A 6,269-nucleotide genomic window follows, 5' to 3' on the forward strand; every position below is an offset into this window, starting at 1 on the left:
ACCGGCGCACAGCTTATTGGAAACATGGTACATCTCCACGTTCAGATGATAGATAACTATAGGAGCGAGTCTCCCGGTGCCCACGCCCACACTCCCATGCACGACGGCTTCGCCCTCCCTTGCACGCACGGCGTGATCGCCATGATCTGTTTTAACGATAACTCTCTCCTCCCTCTGTACTCCTCATGTATATAAACACGCCCCATGTACTTGAGTTGAATATAGACAAAGTTTATCCAACCAACTTGGTATCAGACATCCACCGACTCCTCCCTTGCTTCCGCCATGAGCTTCCGACGTCCACTCGGCGCAGTCGTTCTTTCAGGGACGCCGATGCGCCCTTCATCCTTCCCTGCGTCGCCCCCGAGCCAGCGCCGGCCGTACCGGCACCCGTCACCCGTCATGCGCGGCCTTTCGCCGTGGCACCGGTCTCCCCTAATGCTCGTGCCCTGCGCCAGCCCCCCGTCGCCGCGGCCCCTCCTCTGCGCGCCTTGTGACCCAACCCTCGGGCACTTGCCCTCGCTCCACCCCAGGTTCCCGTCGTCCCCGCCCCATCCATGCATCATGTTAACATCGCTTCCTATATCCCGTTCAAGCTGTCACTAGACTCCGGGAAATACTCGAAGTGGAGGCAGCTCCTCTGGTTTGTCATGTGCAAGTACCAGGTCGACGACCACGTCCTGGAGGAGGCCAAACCGCTGCATGAGAATGCGCTGTGGCGCAACGACAATATAACTATCATCTTGTGGATCTACGCGACCATCTCTGACAACCTCTACGACACCATCCAGTCGCCGGAGAGCACCGCGTTCCACATGTGGCAGCAGTTGGAGATCTTCTTCCGGGACAACGCCGCCGGCCGCGCCGTCCACATCGGTATCGACTTCCGCGCCACCGTACAGGGCGACATGACGATCGCCCAATACTGCCGTCGCCTCCAACAACTCGCCGCGGCCATGGCCGACATGGGGGAACCGGTCACAGACCATTCTCTCACGCTGCAGCTGATCTGGGGCCTGAGCCGCCGTTTCCATGTGATGGCCACTCTCCTCCCCATGCAGCAGCCCTTCCCGACCTTCCTGCAGGATCGGTCGTGGCTGCTCTTGGAAGAGATCGCCGTCCTCGAGCGGGAGCGCGCCACCGGAGCCACCACTCTCTCCGTCAGCCACACTGGGTCCTCGTCCTCCGGCGGCAGGCCCCCCTCCGGCGGTGACTGCCAGTCTCCCTCAGCACCCACAGACAAGGGCAAGGCGCCCGCCCCCAGCGGCCCCTCTGCAGATCGTCAGCGTGGTGGCCGCGGCCGCGGTCGCGGCCGTGGCCACCCAGGCGCGTCCTCCTCCACCAGCAACATCGGGCGCGGCACGCTAGGGCAGCAGCAGCAGCCCTGGCTGGGCTATTTTGCGCCCTTCGTGGCGCCCCTTCCGACCACGCAGTAGTGGTGCGCCACTTGGGCGCCGCCCAACGCCGCGGGCGTCCTTGGCCCCCGCCATGCCGCTCCTCATCAGGCATACCCCATCGTCGGATCTTCCTCCTTGGTGCCCCAGTGGGATCAGTAGGCCATGATGGTCCACACCTTCGCCAACATGCAACTATACCAGCTGCCCTCCGGGTCCGACTGGTACCTGGACACCGGGGCCACTTCCCACATTGCCGTCTCGTCGGGTAACCTCGACATGTCCTCCTCTTTGACATATTCTCATTCGAGCATTACAGTAGGCAATGGTTCTGTTCTTCTCGTAGTTGCCATCGGTTCTGCCACCCTCCCTCCCTTTCATCTCAATGACATCCTAGTCTCTCCTCACATTATCCAAAATCTTATTTCTGTAAGTCGTTTTACCCGTGACAATTGGTGTAGTGTGTCTTTTGACCCGTTCGGTTTCTCTGTGAAGGACATGGCAATGGGGAAACTCATCATGAGGTCCAGTAGCACTGGTGATCTGTATCTGTTCCTCCAGAATAAAGATGTCACCTTCGCACTTTCCATTTCATGCTCCGGTGATCTGTGGCACCTGCGGCTTGGCCACCCTAGTCGTGCCTCTCTTTCCGTTTTAGCAAACAATTTCCTAGATTCATGTAATAAAATTCCAGTTCCCTTGTATGTGAATCTTGTAAGATAGGAAAGTAGCCACGGTTACCATTTTCTGATTCTCAAACACGTACTACAGTTCCTTTTCAGATTATTCACTGTGATTTGTGGACCTCCCCGGTGTGTAGTTTTTCTGGCTACCAGTACTAGCTTATCATACTCAATGACTACACACACTACTCATGGGCTTTTCCCCTTCGCCACAAATCTAACACAGCCGCCACTCTACAACATTTCTTCGCTTATGTGCATACCCAATACAACCTTCCCATCAAGTGTGTGCAATGCGACAATGGAGGGGAGTTCCTCTCTCACACCCTCTGCGACTACTTCTCTCAACTTGGCGTCTCCTTCCGCCTCTCCTGCCCACACACATCACCGCAGAACGGCAAGGCCGAGCGCCTTCTACGAACGACCAATGATGTTCTTCGCACACTCCTCGTTCATGCCCACATGCAATCCGAATATTGGGTCAAAGCACTTCATGCCACAAAGCATCAACCGGCTACCCATCCTCTGCTGTCAACCATCTCACCCCATACTTCCTTCTCCACGGCCAACACCCAACCTACGATCACCTTCGCGTCTTCGGCTGTTTATGCTTTCCTAACTTCACCCATTCTGCCCCCACAGGCTTGCCCCGCGCTCCACTACTTGCATGTTTCTAGGGTATCCTCTTGAGCATAAAGAGTATCGTTGCCTTGACCTACGCTCGCGGCGCGTTTACATCTCTCGCCACATAATTTTTGACGAGTGTGTCTTCTCGTTTGCTGCGACTCCCACACCACCTGCTCCGCCCAAACGCACCACCCGCCTGCTTCTTGAGCATAAAGAGGCCTCAAGCGCTTGACGCTAGGTCGTGCTGCTCGGCCAGTTTGCAGGCAAGGAAGGTCTGGCAAAGTGGCAGGCTCGACGCCGAGGCGGCATGTCGAACAGGCGGCTTGATGCAGAGGTCGATCAATGAGGTTGCGTGGGGTGGTGGCAGCTTGGAATGGCAAAGTGAGGCAGGGCCACGACCACGGCGGTTGTGGAACTCCATGGAGGCAGAAACGGCGGCTCAACGCAATCCTGGCCTCGGCGATTCAGAAGCAGGCGTAGAGGTGCCTGATACATCCATTTTGCATCATGCTTTTATATCAATATTTATTGCATTATGGGCTGTTATTACACATGAAGAGGGGGAATGCCGATAGCTGGGATTCTGGGCTGGAAAAGGAGCAAATATTAGAGACCTATTCTACACAACTCCAAAAGTCATGAAACTTCACGTAAGTTATTTCCAGAATATATAAAAAAATATTGACCGAAGAAAGTTCTAGAGGGGGGCCACAACCTGGCCACAAGGGTGGGGGGCGCGCCCTACCCCCCTGGGCGTGCCCCCTACCTCGTGGGCCCCTGGTGACCCTCTGATGCCCATCTTCTGCTCTATGAGGTATTTTCGTCCGAGAAAAAATAATAAGCAAGCTTTGGGGAAGAAACTCCGCCACCACGTGGTGGAACCTTGGCAGAACCAATCTTGAGCTCCGGCAGAGTTGTTTTGCCAGGGAAACTTCCCTCCGGGAGAGGGAAATCATCACCACTGTCATCCCCAACAATCCTCTCGTCGGGAGGGGATCAATCTCCATCAACATCTTCACTAGCACCATCTCATCTCAAACCCTAGTTCATCTCTTGTATCTAATCTTTGTATCGAAACCTCAGATTGGTACCTGTGGGTTGCTTGTAGTGTTGATTACTCCTTGTAGTTGATGCTAGTTGGTTTACTTGGTGCAAGATCATATGTTCAGATCCATTATGCATATTAATACCCCTCTGATTATGAACATGAATATGCTTTGTGAGTAGTTACGTTTGTTCCTGAGGACATGGGAGAAGTCTTGCTATAAGTAGTCATGTGAATTTGGTATTCATTCGATATTTTGATAAGATGTATGTTGTCATCCCTCTAGTGGTGTCATGTGAACGTCGACTACATGGCACTTCACCATTGTTTGGGCCTAGAGGGAGGCATTGGGAAGTAATAAGTAGAAGATGGGTTGCTAGAGTGACCGAAGCTTAAACCCTAGTTTATGCGTTGCTTTGTAAGGGGCTGATTTGGATCCATATGTTTCATGCTATGGTTAGGTTTACCTTAATAATTCGGTGGTAGTTGCAGATTCTTGCAATAGGGGTTAATCATAAGTGGGATGCTTGTCCAAGTAAGGATAGTACCCAAGCACCGGTCCACCCACATATCAATTATCAAAGTACCGAACGTGAATCATATGAACGTGATGAAAACTAGCTTGACGATAATTCCCATGTGTCCTCAGGAGTGCTTTCCTTCATATAACAGTTTGTCCAGGCTTGTCCTTTGCTACAAAAAGCATTGTGCCATCTTGCTTGTAACGCCCTCGATGCGGCTATATCTCCCACGTGTTGAAGCACGACTTAGCGGCATAACCGCATTGAAAGCAATGTCGCAAGTGAGGTAATCTTCACACAAACCCATGTAATACATAAGGGAAAGAGATACATAGTTGGCTTACAATCGCCACTTCACACAATACATGAATAAAACATTACATCATCCAGATACAAACAAGGTCCGACTACGGAACCAAAATGAAAGAAGAACCCCAAATGCGACACGGTCCCCGATCGACCCCAACTGGGCTGCACTACTGATCAACTAGAACGAAACAACACAAAGGACAAGATCTTCATCGAGCTCCTCCTGAGCTTGGTTGCATCATTTGCACGGACTCATCGGCACCTGCAAGTTGGTTTTGGAAGTATATGTGAGCCATGGGGACTTAGCAATCTCGCACCCTCGCGATCAAGACTATTTAAGCTTATGGGTAAGGTAAAGGTATGAGGTGGAGCTGCAATAAGCGACTAGCATATATGGTGGCTAACATACGCAAATGAGAGCGAGAAGAGAAGGCAAAGCACGGTCGATAAAAGTATGATCAAGAAGTGATCCTATAGCAACCTACGTCAAGCATAACTCCAACAACCGTGTTCACTTCCTGGACTCCGCCGGAAAGAGACCATCACGGTTACACATGCAGTTGATTCATTTTAATTAAGGTCACAATTCAGGTTTTCTACAACCGGACATTAACAAATTCCCATCTCCCCGTAACCGTGGGCACGGCTTTCGAAAGTTCAAATCCCTGCAGGGGTGTCCCAACTTAACCCATCACAAGCTCTCACGGTCAACGAAGGAATAGACCTCCTCCCGAGACATTCCGATCAGGCTCGGTATCCCGGTACAACAAGACATTTTGACGGGGTAAAACTAAACCAGCAACACCACCCGAATGTGCCGACAAATCCCGATAGGAGCTGCACATATCTCTTTCTCAGGGCACACCGGATTGTCTAAACTTCCGGTAGGCCAGCCCAGAGTTGCCCCTGGTGGCCACCGGCGGCTGACAAGTTGGACCAACACTCAGAGGAGCACTGGCCCGGGGGGGGGTTAAAATAATGATGACCCTCAGGAGCGCGACTCCCAAGGGAAAAGAAAAGGCTAGGTGGCAAATGGTAAAACCAATGTTGGGCATTGCTGGAAGAGCTTTACTTAAGGCGAACTGTCAAGGGGTTCCCATAATAGCCCAACCACGTAAGGAACGCAAAATCCGGCAACATAACACCGATATGACGGAAACTAGGGCGGCAAGAGTGGAACAAAACACCAGGCATAAGGCCGAGCCTTCCACCCTTTACCAAGTATATAGATGCATTAATTAAATAAGATATATTGTGATATCCCAACAAGTAAAACATGTTCCAACAAGGAACAACATCTCCATGTTCCAACAAGGAACAAACTTCAACCTTCACCTGCAACTAACAACGCTATAAGAGGGGCTGAGCAAAGAGGTAGCATAGCCAAACAACGGTTTGCTAGAACAAGGTGGGTTACAGGCTTGGTTCAACAATATGGGAGGCATGATAAGCAAGTGGTAAGTATCGCAGCATAGGCATAGAAAAAGAGCGAGCATCTAGCAAGCAAAGATAGAAGTGATTTCGAGGGTATGGTCATCTTGCCTGAAATCCCGCAAGGAAGAAGAACGAGTCCACGAAGAAGACAAACGGACGTAGACGAACAGGTCCTCACAACGCGACGTTACCGGAACCAACCCGAAGAAGCAAACACCGGAAAGAACCACACAACATAGTAAACAACCACCACATA

The 6,269-nt window shown here is 51.8% G+C and overlaps 1 pseudogene; it reads left to right on the forward strand.

The window, feature by feature from the left end:
• Positions 1-285: 285 nt before the first annotated feature.
• LOC147979428 (uncharacterized) lies at positions 286-1,556 on the forward strand (annotated as a pseudogene).
• The last annotated feature ends 4,713 nt before the right edge of the window (positions 1,557-6,269 follow it).

The sequence above is a fragment of the Triticum urartu genome, chromosome 3A, assembly GCF_056163025.1.
Source record: "Triticum urartu cultivar PI428250 chromosome 3A, HENAU_Tu73, whole genome shotgun sequence".
In the NCBI taxonomy this organism is placed as follows: domain Eukaryota; kingdom Viridiplantae; phylum Streptophyta; class Magnoliopsida; order Poales; family Poaceae; genus Triticum; species Triticum urartu.